At 34.1% G+C, this 20,801-nt stretch overlaps 1 pseudogene; it reads left to right on the forward strand.

The window, feature by feature from the left end:
- Positions 1-19,251, forward strand: part of LOC119513370 — a 118,826-nt pseudogene extending 99,575 nt beyond the window's left edge.
- The last annotated feature ends 1,550 nt before the right edge of the window (positions 19,252-20,801 follow it).

Consider the following 20,801-nt stretch of genomic DNA (forward strand, 5'->3'; position numbering starts at 1 on the left):
ATAATTATAATAATAAAGACATGACAATCTCTGAATGTATTATATTTAACAAATTATTATGGAAAATATTGAATGCCACTGCTAATAAAACAATATTTTTGTTGATATTGAAACAACATGTCATCTTTATCAAACCAACAAAATTTAAGAGAGGTAAAGTTTTATGCTATTGAAATAAAGTATCCTTTTTGTGATTTTTTCAAATAAAATATTATATTTATTGCAATCAGGTATAAAAGGAAAAAACTTATGTAAAGACATTGTTAAATTTTTGTCTAGCCATGGAATTTTGACCCTGTATGCAATTAATAGATAATAGTTTAAATTACATTTTTTCATTAAAATTGACAAATTGCTATGAACATCATAATGTTTGACTATTATAAAGAAGATTGTTACAAACCTAGGAACAGTGTATGTTTCCGTGAGGACATTTAGGAAACAAACAAGCATGGATAATATGACAGGATACGAAAAAAGAAGGGCAACAAAATTTAAAAATGGCAAAAAAAATAGGTAATAAGGAACTTCATGCCAACAGGAGTTAGATTTTATATTCTTAGCATATTTAAGTCAAATATCATGCAAACATCCTTTTAACAGAAATATGCTCAGCAAGTATTTTCTCCCAGTCTTTCACTTGTGTTTTCATTCTTCTTCTAAAATAGAAGTTTGTGTTTTGATGAAGTCCATTTCATTCATGTTTGTTATAATGAATTATGCTTTAGGTATTCTCTCTAAAGAATTTTTGCGTAAATGACGGTGAAAAAAATTTCTCATATGTTTTGTCTGAGAATTTTCTTTTGTTTTAGGCTTAACATTTATAAACATGATCAATTTAGAAAAAAATTTTTTGAATAATAGCACAAGATACAAATTGAGATTCATTTGTTTCATACAGATTTCCAACTGTTTCAGCACCATTTGTTGAGAAAATTAACCTGTTCCCACTGTTATTTTGTTATTGTTAGATTGCATATTTTTTCAAAACTAAGTTGTCCTTATATATGAGTCTATTTCCAGATTCTCTCTTTTGTTATTGTGATGTATTTATTTATGTTTAAGTCAAAACTGCATTGTCTTGATTTTTAGCTTTATAATGAGTCTTGAAATCAGATGATGTTTGCCCTCCAATTATGTTCTTTTTTCAAAGTTATTTTGGCTATTCAAGATCCTTAGCATTTACAAATAAATTTTAGAATAAAAGTGTGAATGTCTAAAAAACTCCTGCTGGGAATTTGATGAAGATTGCCTTGACACTATAAATCAATTTGGGAAAAAAATGATATCTTCACAATACAAAATGATCTATATCAAGAATATGGTAAAATCTCATCATTTATCTAGTTCTTTAAATTCTGTCAGCAATATTTTGTAATTTTCATTGTGTAGGTCTAATGCATATTTTATTAGATGGATCACAAAGTAATTTATAGTTTTTCTATTCTATGAAATATTATATTTGAATTAAAATTTATAATTGTTCATGCTAGTATAAAGATATAATAAAAGTGATTTTTATATTTTAATGTATAATGAAAATTTGGTAAACTGCTTTATTAGTCCTGGTAGCTTTTTTTGGGCACAGATGATAATGCCTTATTACAAGTAATGTTTTATTTTAAAAAATATGACTGCTACTTATTTTACTTATGCCTTATTTCATTGGTTAGAAACTTTATTACAATATTGAATAGAGGTGCAGAGAACAGACACACTTGTCTTGTTCCTAATTTTAGGAGGAAAGCATTCAGTCATAATATTAAATATGATGTTAGCTTTACATTAGTGATTGATAACTTATCAAATGGAGGAAGTTCCCTTTTATTTTTAGTTTGCTGAAAATTTTTATCAGAAATGAATGTGGGATTCTATCAAATTATTTTTCCACATGTAATGAAATGATCAAAGGGATTTGTGTGTGTCTGTGTGTGTGTATATGTGTTTGTTGACATGGTAGAATAGAATACTTGCCTTTTGATTATTAAACCAACCTTGCATTGTTACAATAATTGCGACCTAGTCATAATGTGCCATCCTTTATATATATTGTTAGATTTCATTGGTTAGAATTTTCTTTAGAATTTTTCCGTCTATGTTCATGGGTGCTATTGTTTGCAGTATTGTTTCTTATCATACCTTTATATGTTTTATTTTTTACTTTTTTATTGTGATATATAACATATGTATATATATATATATATATATATATATATATATATATATATATATAAGTGATAACTTTAGAAGTACAATTTACCAAGTAGTTAGATAGCAAATTTCAAAGACTGTAATGGGTTAACAGTTTCAACATATCAGTTATTTCCTTATTGTGCAGTATATATACAGAAAGGTAAACTGTTTTGATATCAGAGGAATGGAGGTCACATAGAATGAGTTAGGAAGTACTCTCCTCTTCAGAATTCTTGAAAGGTTTGTGCAGAATTGATATTATATACCTTTCAGTGTTTAATAGAATTCATCATACATCATTTTAACCATGAAAACATTGAATTTTCTTTAAAGGAAGGTTTTCAGTTCAATTATTTAATAGATAGATGGATATTATGTTTTCTTTTTCTTCCTGGTTGAGCTTTGATAGTTTGTGTCTTACAAGCAGTTTGTCCATATTATCCTCATCACTGAATACATTATTATAAAATTATTCATAACATTCCCTTATTTTCCTTATAATATCTGTTGAATCTGTTGTGATGATGCCATTGTTATTCCTTATATTGTTAATTATTGTTAATTTTTGTCTTTTTTCCTGGTAGTCTAGCTGAATATTTATCAATTTTATTAATTTTCTCAAAGAAACCATTTTTAGCTCCATTCGTTTTCTGTTGTTTTTCTATTTTCTCCTTATTGATTGTTGCTCTGATCTTTATCGCTTTCTTTGTGTTGCTCACTTTGGGTTGAATTTGCTTTTATTTCTCTACTTTTAAAAAATGGATGCTGAAGCCATTAATTTGTGACCTTTCTTCTTTTCAATTATAGGCATTTAGTACATAAGCTTCTTTCTGCAGATAGCTTGTTTCAGTTTTTATTCTGTTCAAAATACTTTCTAATTTCCCTTTAATTTCTTCTTTGACCTCTGGGTTATTTAGAATTGTGCTATTTGGTTTTCAAACATTTGGGGGAATTTCCTGATTTTTTTCTGGTTATTCATTTCAAATTCAATTTCATTGTAGTCAGAGAACACACTTTGTATGGATTGAATAATTTTTAATGTCTGAAATCTCACTTTATGACCCAAAGTTTAGTCTCTCTTGCAATTTTTGCTTTTGAAATCAATGTATATTCTTCTGTTGTTGGATGGAGTGTTCTATGAATGTTGAATAGGTCAAGTTGATGGATAATGTTGTTCAGGTATTCTGTTTTCCTAATGATTATCTGTCCCCTTGCTCTATTATTAAGAGAGGGTTATTGAAAGCTCCAATTGAATTTCAGTATTTTAAAAAAATTTCTCCTTTCATTTGTATCATGTTTCATTTTTCATATATTTTAAAGCTTTGTTATTAGGTGTATAAACATTTAGTGTTATTTATATCTTTTTGGTGATTTGTCATTGGAATCTTTAAGAAATGACTCTCTTTATCCCTGTCAATATTCTTTGCTCTGGAACCTTTTTCTGATATTTGTGCAGTCATTATAGATTTCTTTTTATTAGTGTTATATGTTATATCTTTTCCCATCATTTTACTTTTAACCTATTAGTGTCCTTATTTTTAAAGTGTGTTTCTTGTAGATAGCATATACATCATTCTTGTTGCTTTTATTGTTTTAATCCAATCTGACAATCACTGCCTTTTAATAGGGTCTTTACACCAAGCACTGGCAAACTATGACCCTTGAGAAAGCTCTTATCTAGTCCCCCCTTTTATTAAATAATAAAGTTTTATTGGAACACAGCCATTCCCACTCATTTACATATTGTATATAGCTGTTGAATAGATGCAACAGAATCCATATAGTCCACAAAGATGAAAATATTCACTATTTGGCCCTTTACAGTAAAAAACTTGGCAAATCCCGGTTGAGACCATTTACATTTAATGTCATCATTGATAAGTTTAAGGATGTCTCTAATATATCTACGTTTTCTCTTTGTCCCTTTTGCTCTTTACTCCCTTTTCCCACTTTTTCTTTCTTCTTTTGGATTAATCACATATTTCTAGAATTACATTTTACTTCCTTTGTTGGTTTATTAGCTATAACTTTGTGTTTTTTTATTTAGTGATTGCTTTAGGGTTGATAGTATACATACTTAAACTATCACACTTTAACTTCAAGTTATTATACCACTTTAAATGTAATATAAATGTTTTATACAGTTTATTTCCATTTATCCCTCCAACCTTAAAGATATTGTTGATATACATTTTACTTATACATCCAGATTAGAAAGGAGAAAGTTAAATTGTCCTTTTTGACAAATAATATGATCATTTATGTAAAATATCCTATGGAATCTATGAAATAGTTTCTAGAACTTACAAGTGAATTAGTAAGGTGGCAGTTTACAAAATAAGTACACGAAAATCAATTCTATTTCTCCATTTTAGCAATGAACAAGTTAAGTAAATTTTTAAGATACTCATAATAATATCAGTGGTATCGACTATTTAATAATAGACCTGACTAAGAGATATAGGACCTATAAACTGAAAATGATAAAACATTCCTGAGAAGAATTAAATAAGACTTAAATAAGTTGAGTGATATACATGTCCATGGATTGAAAATCTCAATACCAATAAAATACCAATCCTTCCAAAACTGATCTACACATTCAGTGAAATCCAATTCCAAATCTCATCTCGTCAGCATTTGCTGCAAAAACTGACATTCAGGCTCTAAAATTTATGTGTAAATTTAAAGGAGCTAGAATAAACAATATAACTTTGAATAAGAAGAAAAAATTGGGGAATGTATACTAACTGATTTCAAGACTTATGCAACTATCCTCATCATGACAATATGATATTTGCTTAAATATATACAAATATATAAATGGAACAGAATACAGAATCAAAAAAATGCATACACACATGTAATGTCAATGGATTTTCAAGAAAGATACTAAGCAATTCATTTATGAAAGATAGACTTTTCAACAAATGGTACAGGAACAATTGGATATCCATATGTAAAACAAACACAAATATATGAAACAAAAGTTTTGATTCATTTGTTTAAACATAGACAAAAGAAAACCCAAAATGTGTTATAAAACTTCTAGTCAAAAACATACATAAAAATATTGCTGACCTTGGGTTAGAATAAGATGTTTTAGATACAGTACTAAAAGCAGGCTCCATAAAAAAATATAATTGATAAACTATACTTCATAAAAGTTAGGAACTTCTGGGTTTCAAAATATTCTGTTAAGAGAATGAAAAGACAAGCCACAGACTAGGAGAAAATAATTTCAAAACACATACCTGGTGTGCTGGTTTGGATGTGTTATGTCCCCCAAAACAACATGTTCTTTGATGCAATCTTGTGGGGCAGACATATTAGTGTTGATTGGATTGGAATACTTTGATTGAGTGTTTCCATGGAGATGTGACTCAATCAACTGTGAGTGAAACGTTTGATTGGATAATTTCCATGGAGGTGTTACCCTGCCCATTCAAGGTGGGTGGTAATTTGATCACTGGAGTTGTATAAAGGAGTTCACAGACAGGAGGACCCGAGAGCAATTGAGAGTGACATTTTGAAGAAGAGCTGCAGCTAACAGAGGGGAAAATGCCCCAAGAGCAACATTTTGGAGAATGCCATTTTGAATCACGACCTGGAAGCAAGCAGATGCCAGCCATGTGCCTTCTGAGCTAACAGAGGTTTTCTGGATGCCAATGGCCATCTTTCAGTGAAGGTACCCTACTGTTGATGACTTATCTATGGCCTTAAGACTGTAATTTTGTCATGAAATAAACCCCCTTTATAAAAGCCAATCCATTTCTGGTGTTTTGCAAAACAGTAGCATTAGTAAACCAAACACCTGGTAAAGACATTATTGAGAGAATATAAAGAACTCTCAAAATGCAGTAATGTGAAAAAAGAGAACCCAATACAAAAATGAGCAAACTACTTTAGTGAACATTTCAGTTCACCCAAGGAGCCTCAGAGAGGCAAATAATGACATGAAAAGGGTCTCAATATCATTAGTCATTGTGAAATGTAAAATAAAACCTGGTGAGAAAGCACTGCACACCTTTTAGAATGCAAAGAATTAAAAAGACTTAACTGTATCAAGTTTTGGAAGGCATGTGGAGCAACTGGAGCTCTCATACACTGATAGTAGGAATGCAAAGTGTTACAACTATACAGGTAAACAGCTTACCAGTCTCTTATGACTTGCATAGTAAATCATTTAACCTTACTCAGAGAGATGTCTGTGCTTTGCCCTTGGCTTCTGGAAGATTATGGAGCAAGTTGCCATAAATACATTTTGGGAACACAGTTTCAGGCACAGCAGAAAATTTCAGCAAATAACCACTTTGTTATTTACACAACACAAAGGGTCCAAAAAAGCAAGGGAATGGATTCTTTTATGCATGGTCCCAATGGGAATATCCCATTGAGATACTACAGTTATAAAAGCAGTAAAATCTACCCCCAAATCTTTAAGAAGTTCATGGAAATGTGAGATTTTTTTTTCTAATACAATCTATAAATTCCCTTTAGCCCTGATTAAAGGAATATAATCAATTTTTATCTTTTATGGAAATATCTTTAAAACATTTCCCTTAAAATTTTAGTTTTTCCCTTCCATCTTTCTCTTTCTTTCTCTCTCTCTCCAAAACAAAAAGATACTGGCATGCACTCTGGGAAACATACTCGTGCAGGGACTTCCCAATTATTGTAAGATGACTTTAGACTTACATCCCTGACTGCAGGCATCTTGCCAAAGATCTTTTAATTTTGACTGCTTCTTCTCTTGCAACTTCCCAAATCTGGCTATTTGCAGGCCTACACCCAGAGCATTTTCTCCTAGACATTTACTGATACGTTAATATGCTTGAATATGCTCAGGGTTTTCCAGAGAAACAGAACTGACAGGATACATACATACATATATATGTGTACATGCATATATGTATGTGAGTGTGAATATATTTAAATGAATAAGACATATATTATAAGAATTGGCTCATGTATCAGTCGGGATAGGCAAGTCCAAATTCCAGATGATAGGCTGAAAGCTGAAAATGAAACAAGGTGATTCTGAAATCTGGCATGCCCAAACTTTGCAGGGCAGATGCTAAGCTGGAAACGCCAATGAAGGTGACATTTTATTTCCCAGGAGAACCCGGCTGGCTGAAGAAGAGGCAAGAAGACCTCCAAATGATTGAATGAGGAGACTCCTTTCATTGCTGAGGGGAATTTCCTTTGTTCATTGTATATGCAGTCAGCTATGAATGTAATCAACTGACAATGATGTAAATCCATCTATGAAATGCCTTCACAATAACAATCAGGCCAGTGCTTGCTTGACCAAACAACTGGACACCATAACTTAGCCAAGTTAATACATGAATTTAACCATTACAGTGTACCACCTGTCAACTTGATGCCCATACACAGCTCCTTAAACTATACTTAATCTCTAAATAAAGACAATATCATAGTCATCCTTTTACCTAATATACTACAACTGCCCTGTGTATAACCTGAAATGCACTAACACTTTCTCCAGAAGAGGACATAAGTCTTGGGTAATGTTCACTCTTATCATTGATATCCTGTAACTTAAATAAATACTATGACATAAAGTTAAAGAATTCATTTGATAAGGAGAAAAGAGGGGAAAAACAGATGTTTGCTTTTTGTATATATACAAATATATTCATAATGAAACAAGGAAGAAATACTGTATAGGAAATATTAGATATTAGAAATGCTAATACCATTATAGTCATTATTTCTGTAACTGATCATGTGGTTGCAGCTTGTATTTATTCACTACCTTATTCATACCCATTCTATATTCCCTTTACCCTCAGCAAGCACATCAACTGGCTATAGTTCTTTGCCTGGTGGGGTAATCCAAATCTTTATTTCTAAAGGTTCTGGGTGATTAATAGCCCTGCCTGGATTGGGTTGTTATAGTTTTCCATTGACTTTAATCACAGGGCATAGCAGTACTAAGAGAAAACCTAAGGGATTGCCCATATTATAGGCATACTCTTCTTTACCTGCCTTGTGCAGTAACAGTCCAATTTCCCTTTGGGAATTTGGATAAATCACCCCAGCAAGTAGAGTAACTAATGTTAACTACTTTTAAACAAATAGGCATCATATTCTTCCTGAGTGTTTTAGCTTCCCAGGCTGCTCAAAGCAATATGTTTAATTGCATGGGCTTAAACAAAGGAAATTTTTTAGCTTACAGTTTTGAGACCAAGAAAATGTACAAATCAAGACATCATCAAGGTGATGCTTTTTCCCAAAGACTGGCTGCCAGCAATGTTTGGCTCTTCTGCTATATGGCAAGTCACATGGTGGCATCTACTTGTTGCTCCCTTGTCTTCCAGCTTTTTTTGCTTTCAGTGTCTTGCATCCATGGCTTTCTGTCTACCTATTGTATTCATTCCATTTATAAAGGGCTCCAGTGAGGATTAAGACCAGTTCTGACTGAGGTGGATCACACCCTAACTAAAGAAGCCTCATCAAAATGTGCTACTTACAATGGGTCCACACCCACAGGAATGGATGAAATATAAAAACATGTTTTCCTGGAATACATATAGCTTCAGACCACCAAACTCTGCCCTCCTGACTCCAAAAAGACATATTTTTTTTTCATATACAAAACACATTCATTCTGTAACACTAGTTAAAGTCTTAAATCATTTCAGAAACAGTGCTTAGTACAAAGTCTCATCAAAATCAGCTTCAGGTGTGGTCTGTCTTGGGGCACAATTCCCCTCAGCCTGTAGCCCTGTGAAACCTGGAGAACAAGTTATCTACTTCCAATGTACAAAGGAGAGGCAGGCATAGGATAAACATTTCCATTCCCATAGGGAGAAATTGTTAGGAAAACAGGGGTCATGGGTCCCAAACAGTTCTTAAACCCTGCATATTTCAAGGTCTGAGAGCCATTTATGGAATGATGTTTTGCTCTCCAGGCTTAAGGCAATAGCATTCCACACCTTCCAAGTGCTTGTGCAGTGGCCATGCTCTCCCCAAACACTGGTGGGAAGGCTCCACCCACTTGAAGCATTGGATTGATGACCACACTCTCCTGAATCCCCGGGCACAGGCTGTACTTCTGAGAACACTTGAGTGATAGCACTCTTCCTAAACAATGAGGTGAAAGGCCCAATATCTCCAACTGCCAGAGCTGACCTACACTTTTCACAAATGTGAGTGGGTCTGCTCTCTTGGCCTGAGATGTCCTTGGTCTGGACCTTAGCTACCATGGTTCTGCCCTTGAAGTGATTTTTCCTTCAATCTGTCCCTTTTGGTCCAGGCAGGCAGTGGTTCCATTCATATAGATTTCACACAAAACCTTTTTGGTTTTGCATGCCATTCACAGGGTCCAAACCATCAGACCAAAGAATTTTCCACATATCCTTCCTGGATAACTGTACCTCCAATCCTGACTTGCACTGAAATGGCTGACTGGATCCATATTCAGTTAAACCCTCATATGGAGCACTATTCTCTGGGGACTCACTTTCTGGAAGCTCCGAATTTTCCAAGACATCAATTTCTGGTTTCTTTGTATCCAGGAATTCATTCAGTTTTCAGCTTATCTCTTCCCTCTCACATTTTTACTAAAACCTGCAAGGAGAAACCAGGTTGCAGGTACCATACTTATCTTGGAAATCACCTCAGCTAAATATCTAAGCCCATTACTTTCTAATTCTGCCTTCCATCCAACATCAGAATTCAGCTTCACCAAGTTCTCTGCCATTTTAAAACAAGGATCACCTTTTCTCCAGTTTCCAATAACACATTCATCACTTTCTGCTAAGGCCTCATCAGAAGCACCGTCAGTATCCATATTTCTACAGTCTCTTAAAAGCATTCTAGGCCTTTTCTGTGAAGCACCACACAATCCTTTCAGCCACTAGCTATTATCCAATTCCAAAGCCATTTCTTCATTTTTGGTATTTGCAATAGTAGCACCTCACTCTTCTTGTACCAAAATCTGTTTTAGATTTCTATCCTGCTCAAACCAAATAAAATTAAATGGGTTGGCTTAAACAATGGGAATTAATTAGCTTACAGTGTTGAGACAGAAGATGTCCCAATCAAGGCATCATCATTGTGCTGCCTTCTTCCTGAAAACCAGCTGCTGGTGATCCATGGCTCCTCTGCTGTATGGCACAGCACGTGGCAGTGCCTGCTGGTCTCTCCTTTCTCTTCCAGCTTTCGTTACTTTCAGCCTTTTGTTCTGTGCTTCTTGCTTCTATCTGTATTCATCCAGTTTATAAAGTACTCCAGTAAGAGGATTATGACCCATTCTAATTGAGCTCAGTCACAGGTTTGCTGAATAATCTCATCCTATTTACTACAGGTCCACACCCACAGGAGTGGATTAAATTTAAGAACATGTTTTTCTAAGGTACATATGGCCACAAACCACCACACTAAGCATTCACAATAGAATCAAAGGTAAGAACATTATCTCTTTCTTCAAAAGCATGCATGAAATGAATACTTTTATGGAAATGTATTTTTTAACTGAAATTTTATGCATCTTAAAGATGTATAGGAATGAATTATGTGAATGTGACTCAGAATTGCAAATGGTAAGTGTTAATTAGAGCAGTCTATTTTCATCAAATGTTTCTTGGATTTAAAATTTACTATAATACAACTATTGTTCAGTTAAATACCCATGTAACTTGATATGCAATCAAAGTAAAAGCACATTGCTGACTTATGTGTATGGGTTTTATATAAATGGTAGCTTTATCCTGGAGTTTAGCAGCTAAAGACATGCAGTAAATTGAATTGATTTGTAGTTGAATTCTCAGATATGCTTCTCTTGTTTCAGTGCTGCGATCAAATAGGGAACATATTACAGGAGTTAAGAGTTAAGCTGTTAAAGAAGACGAGCTGGATTTGTAGCCACCTGAGAGCCCACAGTAATGCTATGTACTTTCTTGCATTTAATCAGACTTATCGGCTCCACAGTACAGGCCTCATGTGTCTTAGAAACTGATAAATAATAAATATTTTATTTTATTAATACCAAGAATAGTGGCCATACACCAACTGAACAAACCACTGCTATGTGATTTCCAATACAATGCCCTATATTTATATGCCTTAAAACCAAGGGTAGACTTATCTAAAATACTGAACTATAAAGCTTAACTAGTGAATCAAATATAGCTAAGAGACCAGAAACTGTCTAAATACAATAATTGTCTAGAAACATTTGCTTTAGTTTTCATCATTCTTTATAAACTCTTGTTTATGTTCTGAGCATAGTTTTTAATCTAACATTGTGATGGTTTTGAGCTGTATTTACCCCAGAAAAACAAGTTCCTAAACTTATTCCATCCCGGTTGATGTGAGCGCATTGTCAATAAGACATTTTGATGAAGTTACTTCAGTTAATCAAAATGGGTATTAATCCTCTTACTGGAGTCCTTTATAAGCAGGATGAAATTCAGACAGAAAGAGAGAAAGTCATAGGAAGCAAGAAGCTGAAAATTAATGGAACCCAAAAGAGAAGGGAGAGACCAGGGCCTGCCGTCAGGTGCCTTGCCATGTGACAAACTAAGGATCAAGGATCGCCAGCAGCCAGCCCCAGGAAACCATCCCTTAGGAAGAAAGCGTTGCCCTTATGATGCCTTGACCTGGGCATTCTTTTAGCCTCAAACCTGAGAGGTAATATATTCCCGTTTTTTTTTAACCCGACCCATTTCCTGGTGTTTGTGGCAACTGATGAGTCTTTCAATTACAGGGAAAAATTTTAATGTGTCATTTACAATTAGCCCTTATAAAATTAGAAATGTAAGTTCCAATGCCATTGTGTTTTGAGAGTCACCTCACAAAGCCTATTTTTAGTTTAGAAATTCGTAATTGTTTGGCTCTAATACTCCCTTATATATTAATTGAAGTCTACTAACATGAAACTGAACCCAGATAAGTTAAGGGATCCTGAAAAGTTATGATTTCAATATACAAAGTAGCAGGTAAAGTTAGGCAGCATTCAGTGACTATCCTTTATCCATAGGGAAAAAATATTTTTGGCTTTTTCTTAAGATTGTTTGCATTTAACATTAAACATCCTCTCCAATTAATGTTAGGCATCACCAGGTATAAAAATGAAAATTTCCCAGAATGTACTATTATTTGTCCTTTCCATGAATTCCTGTCCTTTTTCAGCTATAGTTACTATTAAGAGTTATGGTGCTACTAATTTTCTGTCAGAATTCTTTTAAGAATTCAAAGTTAACAAAAATGAATATAAATAGCTAAATTTATTTATTTTTTCTTTTTTCTGGGACACTCATGGTGATTATAAAAGTTTTAATAAAAGGTAAGCTTTTGTTTTTTTTCATTTTCCTTATTCTTAGCGTTCCTACTTTTATTAAAATCATATAAAACTATATCATAATTCATATGCAAAGTATTCTCTATAAAGTAATAACAAATGGCAATTTTAGTGCTTTTAATGGGCATATGATATTTGTGTATATATATATATATATATTTTCTGCTGTAGAATGGAAAAGTCATGGTAAAATCTAATAAATTGTTGAAACATTCTTTATCTTTGTTCTCCAGTTGATATTTTTATGGTGTTACCAAAGAAATTACGCGAGGTAGAGGAAGTAATAAAAGAATAAGTGTTGATGATATGCTTTGGGAGAAGAAAGGCAATCTAGAGATACTTTCTTTGTGTTGGTCAGATCTAAGGCTTGTCCTTAATTCCCCATCAAATTTACTGATCTCTGACTATATCATGCTACATCAGAAATCTGAAAGAAAGCAAATTAGTTAGTTTTATGGTCATTTTTCTTTAACATTTCACCCTTTTTAAGCAGAGTAGGGAAAGGATTATCCCCTGAGAATGCCAAGCTCAGTTTGCCAGAAGCATCTTTTTTATAATAACTTTGCTTTTTGTGGGGACAGTTTACAAAGAAAAACAAATCCAGCAGTCTTCATATATAAGAGCCAAGCTAATGTAAGCTGATGGAGCATGTGTGTGTTATAACAGGAAGTGCCGTTTTAGCTATAAGCTATGATATTGCAAGAGAACAACCACCTTATCAAAGCAAAACATGACCATCCCCTTCTTCCTCCCCAGTGTGAACAGAGAAGCTTTCCAGATAAAATTTGATTCTGGACAAATGCTGTGTCCCTAATGCCCAGACTCCAAGTTTGGGAATTTTTCCTTTTTGATTTTTATGTGAGTGAGCTTCCATTACTGATAGCAAAAAGCACAGCCCTAACTTGTAAGCTTTTTAAGGGCAGGAACTGCTTTTTGCTTGTCTCTCTGTTCTCAGATTTCAGTGTCAAACTTAGTAGAATATGTTTATTCATTTATTTATTTATTTATTTATTTATTTATTTATTTATTTAATTCTGCTCCTACTTGCAGTTATTGGGCTGCTAGTCTAAGCATCTCAGAAATGTAAGGGGAAAAGATATATTTCTCCCCCAAACCTATCACAGCCTTGAGTACACCACCTGTGTCTCAATCCCTTTGAACACCCTAGTTTCTATCATCGTACACAGATGTGCTAGAGAATGCTTGTTACGTTAACTTCACAACTGTGAGCGGAGAAATGAAGTAGGGGGTCGGAGAATGAAGGACAAGTAAACCACAGAATAAAAGTTTGTAGGGCTAACAAAATCAAAAAGCTGGTAAGACATTAAAGAGCTAATGTTGGCATAAAGTGTGAATGCACAGAATTCTTAACTTGGAATTCAAGTGCAATATCCCTTACATTTAGGCAATAATGAGGTGTTACAGTGTAGAGCTCCTGTTTATACTTTTGATTTGTCTATACTAATATCTGATTTCTCTATATTTCCCTGATCACACAGCCTCAGTGAAATATTCTAGTCAATTTAGCTATCATGGTTGATCCAACAGCCCTACATATTATCCTTGCCCTTCCCATTGCATCTTTGTCTCTTAAAGAAATAATCAGCTGGTCCTCTTCTCCCCATACCTTGTCCAGATTGGGGTCAGCAGCAGAGTATGTAGGTAAGGAACAGGAAAAAAAGGGGGGTAAGGGAACTGGGAAGTGATTTGAGCTCTATCATAGTCAGGTTTAAGTAGGGCTTACTGTTATCAGAGAAGTGAAAGGCAATGTGATGCTAGCAGTAGGGACAATGGAAGACAGCGATAGAAAACAGCAAAGATAGCTACTGAGAGGGCAAAACAGAGAAAGACAATGAGATGATGAGGAGAAAGAAAGATGTAGAGAAAGAAAGTTGTAGAAAGAAACTAAATAATAGAGCAGAGAGAGACCCAAATAATAAAGCAGAGCAGAGAGACTCTGTAAGGGAACCCTTACAGAGGAATAGTAACTCCATGCCATTTTTTAGGGTTTGATGGCCCAAGAAGATTTGCTTTTAATGAGCTTTATTGATATATAATAAAATATAATAAAAATTACTTGTGTCAAGTGTACAATTCTGTTATGTGACAATACATGGAATGATGCAACCATAACCTCTCAAGACAGAATTCACCAACTCAGAGTTCCCTCATACCCCTTTGTAATCTCCTCCCTCCATCCCTGACCCCTATCTGTCACTATTAGTAATACTTCATTGTAAAATATTTTCTGCATCTAAAATTATATGAAGAATAATGAAAAAAATCACTCACATAGTCAATGCCCAGCTTCATCTGTCTTAGCATTTTATGATATTTGCTTCTTTTTAAAAAATAAAATATTACAGACAGAATTAAACTCCATGTTCATCCCTTGCAAATTCCTCTCTTCCCAGAGAGAACCACACTCCTGACCTGGCATTTATCATTCATATGCTTATTTTTGTTTATTTTCTATAATCTTGTGTATGCATGTTATACATTATTATTTTTCATGTTTTAAAGTAACTATAGATGGCATAAAATTGAACATATTGGGCTCAATATTATGTTTTGAAATGTATCAATATTTTCAATTAATATAGGTCATTCCCATTATCTGCTATAGATTATTCAGTTATGTTCCCATTTGGCTATGATCCTCTCTATGGTTACATAGATTGTTTCTAATATTCTTCCATTGTAATCAATGAAACAATAAGCATTCATGTCCGTATCTATGTGTATGTATTTATACTCTAATCCACAAATACAAGTGTCCCTCTAAATGTGTATCTGCTAATAAATTGCTGACCTGGAGAATATATGTCGCTTAAACTCTCCTACACATTGCCTGAAGAGTATAGGAAAGTACCTGTAGTTCCATATTCTTACCAGTCTCAATATTAAAGCTTTGTTAATGTTTTGACTTTCTAACAGGCATGAAAAAAGTATCCACTATTTTATATATAAATCATTAGTTTCTCTTAAAATGACCTTGGCATATTTTGCTATTGGAAGTATATCATCTTTCTCTTGTTTTCAGATACTAATTTTCTGCTGTTTATATTTTCTTTCAGTCTTTGGTTTGGCTTTTCACTTTGATTATGGCTTTTTATTACAAGTATATTTTATTTTAATATAATCAAACGTATCATTCTTTTCTTTTGAATAATGTATGGTTTTAGTGTGTAGTTTAAAATATCCTTTCTTCATGGAGAGTTATAAATAGATTTTCTGATATGTCCTTGTAAGATGTTTTGTTTTAGTTTTCACATTTTGGTCCTTATTACTTCAAATGCAATGCAATTAGGTGAATGGGAATCCACAGAAACTTATTTTATTTCCCACTTAAAAAAACTGCCCAACACTACTGGCTGAGTATTGAAAGTACACTCTTTCCCCATTGAATTGTAATGCTTCTTTTGTCATATACTTGGATTCTCTACATGCATAGGGTTGATTTGGGACTATCATTTCCGCTAGCCTTTTTGTCTATGCTACACCGTCTAAATGAGCATAGGATTATGATTAATCCTGATAGCTGATAGATTAAGTCTCCCCATCTCAGTCTTCAAAATTCTCTAGATTAATCTTGGTCTTTGCTATTCTGTACACATTGTTTTTCTAATTTTCTTATCAATTTATACTAAAGAACAATAAAAACAACCAATCATACTGTGAGGTTTATTTAAAAGTACTTGGAATTTTTTCATTATTTTAGAAAGTATTGTCATCTTTACTATATTAATGTTTTCTATCTATGAACATTATATATTTACCTATTCATTTAGATTGCATTTTATGCCTTTTATTAGTAATACATTTTTTTCTAAATCATTTTCTGAATGTATATACTCATATTTGTTAGATTTATTCTTAGGAATTTAAAAAAAATTGTTGCTATTGTATATGATACTAATTAATATTTGCAATTTGTGATGTTTTGATGCCAATGTGTAGAACAAACTTTATTATTGATTATTGGCTTTTGTATGAAGAGACATTGTTAAGCTCTTTTATTGGTTTTAATAGTTCATGATTGAATTGGATGTTTATATAGGCAATCATATAATATGCAAATAATGACAATTTGTTTTTCTTTCCAAATTAACATGCTTTATTTTCTTTCCTTTCTTAGTCTGTAGCTTAGAACCTGCAAAACAATATTGAATAGAAGTGGCGTGAGCAGCCATCTTTGTCTTACTATTTTTAAAGCAATGTTTCTCATACTTCTTTGAAAATGAATTTACAAAGATCTGGTATATCAAGTTTATCCAATAAAGAGAATTTCCATATATTACTAGTTTATTAAGAGGATTTTTAAAATCCTAATTGTTTGTTTAAATCTATTAATATTTTTTCCATTCATCAGGATAGTCACATAATTTTTCCTTTTAAAATTGGTAAATGTTGTGACCTAGCTTGATTATAATTATAAAGATACATACATATGTGTAAGTCTTACTATATATTTATATATATAACTATGCATATATGTGTGTGCATATACACACATTTTTACATTTGGTGTACTAATATTTTGCTTATAACTTTTTCATCTGTATTTGCATGTGAAATTGGCCTGTTGTTTTCCTTTCTTGCTGCACCTATATATAGTTCTGGCATCAAAGCTTAACTAACCACGTAAAAGTGATTAGGAAATTTTTATTCTCTGAATTAGCTTATCTAAGACAGAGATTACATATTTAATTAATATTGGTGGTACTTTGTAATTCAGATAAAGGATGAAATAAATATTTGAAGTCTACAGCATAAATCCAGAAACTCAGGAGACTTCATATTCTAATCAGCAAGGACTGCTTATAGTGTTACCAGTAGATTATAGGGATTATCCTATCAATTTCCTTGTGAAGTTCCCTTTGCTCTTTTCACAGTGGATTTTTAGACTTTTCTGGCCTCTTTTGACCTTTGTGAAGTTAGTGCCTGACCCTAGTTTCAAGTCACCAGTAACAACCTCAAATATGGAGTGTATACTCCAAAATGTAAAAAGTAAATTTTTGGGGGGCTAATTTATCTTATTTAATACTTATATAACTCTTATCTTGTTGCAGGCATGTGCTGATTACATTATAAATATTAGTCCATTTAAGCTTTAAAAAGTTCTATGAAAAAAAAGAAAAAAAAAAGTTCTATGAAGACAAATAAAGAAACTGAGGTACAGAGAAGTGAAGTAACTTCATCAAGATCACACAGTAATAAGCAACAGAGACAGGATTCAAACCCAGGCACTATGTCTCCAGAATCCATGCTCTTGCCCACACATGATGCCACTTCCCCTCTCAGTTATCCAGGCATAAGTATTCCCCTAATGAGCCCTTGCATTGTGACTACTTGAGTCTATTTTTGTGATTTCTAACAAATGTCAGAAGATGTATTATGTTTTCCAAATATTAAGAAAATTAATAATAGTCATATCATATGTTTATGAATAGCAAGACACTATCGATGCTTACAGGTTTATGGATTTGGTTCTGATTGAACTAAAAATGAAAACTTTATACAGAGAAAAGCACTGTGCACTTAGTTGAATGCAGAGGGCTAATAGTATTTAGAATATTCTGAGGTGAGAGAGATTGTTGATGTTTACACAGAGAAGTATATTGAGGAGATTAGGAAACAGGGTCTTTATGTAAAACACATGGGTACCTGTTTGTGCTTTTGAAAATTCTTTTTACTTTAAATGGCAAATACAGTTTTGAGGATGCTGGAGTTGATCATTATTAGTTTCATGTCTATATACATATTGGGAAGAAGAAAACATGTAGTGTGCTCATGATTTAGTGTGACCTACTTCAGTGACATCATCCTCAGGATCAACTGTCAGTATACTGGAGGGTTTAAAGAAGCATTCCTGGTAGCAGATCCCATTGGTGTCCCAGACAGCTCTGTTCAGCATTACCATCCAGGACAAGGCCCCACTGTCTCCTGCCCACCCCTGGGTCCCTACAACTAAATGCTTTATCTCAGCCGTTTCACAGGGCAGGCTGGGAATGCTGAGGGGTTAACATTCCCAGAAGCAGCCTGATGACAATGGAAGTTGGAGCTTAATTATCCCAGATTTCTTGCTCCCTGTGATGGGATTTAGGCAATTCTGATTGTGTTCTACTCTGCCAAAGTTCTCTAGGAAGACTAGCCACAGTTTTCCATTGCACTAACCTGCTCGTGTCCTACCATTTGTTGTGTTCATGCCCTTCTTGTCTCTCTTTTCAATTCCCCTTCTTGTATTTCTTGGGATTATCTCCCAAATGAACTAGCTGCTCTCAAATCTTTATCTCAAGTTCTGTTTCTGGGAAAGCCTACATTGAGACATTCAGTAAAATTCTTATTGAAATTTTATTGGAATCACTTTCAGTAATTAAATTAGAAAATGTCCTTTTCTTGTGTTCTGTTATCTCTCTGTCAGCTAGTCCTGATGTTTTTTGTTTGTTTCTTTGCTTTTGTTTTTAATTTACTACTTAATGTCACAGAGTGCAGACCTCACAGGTGCCGAGGGACCCCTTCTCGCAACTCTGTATGTGTTAATTCACAGCCCACTGGCTGCTGGATTCCTCTTCTCATCAGGTGCCAGACTGACACTCTGGCACAGCCAGCGGATGAGAAATCAACATCCTACTGCTGCTCCAAGCCACAGTGAACGGGAAATCCCTAAGGGATTGCAAATTTCATACCAGGATATGCTTGGTACCTGGATCACAGCTGCCTGAGATACTTGCTCCCACCAAGCTGCCCACTGAGGGGAACATGATGCTGCAAACCCTGTGCAGAGATAACCACAACTATGCCCCATCCTGAGATTCCATGTGGCATGCATACCCAACTGAACTCTCCCCACACCCATACCCAGTCCCCTCTGGCTGTTTATGACAGGGGTGTAGGGAGGAGGAGACCAGGAGGGTCCTAGGGTGGTAGCAATCAATGGAACCAGCCCATGAATCCATCCCAGGGAGGAGAGGAGATGGCAGAAGTCTAGACACACACTGCATTTTTCTATTGACTTCACTCACAAAACACAAATGCAAAAATAAAATTATCAAGAATTTCATGATGGCTACATAAGAGCATTAAATGCCAAGTATGGGGTCCTTCTGAGCACATGACCTTACATTAGTACACTGGTCATATGTCAATGAAGCCAGACTGCTGAACCCAAATTCTCAGTCACCCCCTAAATAGCAACCCTATCTTTCTCAGTCCCATCACATTGTTCAAAAATATCCTCTTGCAAATCTATTCTGTTGGAGATTTTGCATTTCTCATTACCCAGTGGCATTTAAAGAAAATACTCTGGCTTAAGCCAATTTTAAGAATTTCCTGTGTAGATTATACATAATGTGAGGCCAAGAATTTAAATTATTTTGAGAGAGGAATTTAATTCTAATAAATCAGCTGTTACAAATAAAATAAAATAAAATAAAATAAAGTAAAATAAAGGTAGATGTGCTGTTTAGTTTACAGTATCTATTCCCAAATTTTTCACTTTACCTCTTTTCATATACATAGACTTCACTTGTGACACTGTATTTCCATTATGGCTATTATTGTCTCTCAATGTAAAGTATATTCTCACAATACCTTAATGAATTTTGGCTTCTAATTTGTAATTTCCTTCTCCATAATCCTCTTGCATAATTCTTGATGACATTAGTATGTCCAATGATACTTTTGTATTACTCAATTTCCTGGTCAATTACATTTCCAGTGAGCACCTCCTCCAGTCCACAGCCAGGCTCCTAATGTAAACCGTTAGAACAATGCTTTCGCTATCATTCCTACTCTGTATCATAAATGCTGGATGTCACTACCACATGGAATACTCCAGGCATGGTGGTGGCTCTCTGAGTACTCATCTTCCAGGTGATGGCATGTGAGGCATCACTGGTTACATAAATGGAATCAGAGCAGGGTTATTTCTGAAAGGAGAGTAAGCAGTGGGTTGGAGTCAAACAGGAGACTGGGCTGACCAGCTTTACTGCAAATTAAGCTATTTAACCTTGTCAGCATTCTTATAAGAACTTGGCAAAGCTTCTACTCCTCTATAAGGAATTCCTTATAGCATTTCCAGTTTTTCCCTCGTTCCCATTGTCATTTCAAACCTTTCATCTCTCACTTTGTCTGGTTAGCTGCTTGTCATTCTTTAAGGATCAGCTCATCTATCAGTTCCCCAGAAATCTCCTGTGACATTTATGTGCTAAACCTGTCAGCCACAAGTCTGGGTGGGCTGCTTTTTCTGTGACCTCTAATCACTCACTATGTT

Source organism: Choloepus didactylus, chromosome 2 (genome assembly GCF_015220235.1).
Source record: "Choloepus didactylus isolate mChoDid1 chromosome 2, mChoDid1.pri, whole genome shotgun sequence".
NCBI classification, from domain to species: Eukaryota; Metazoa; Chordata; class Mammalia; order Pilosa; family Megalonychidae; genus Choloepus; species Choloepus didactylus.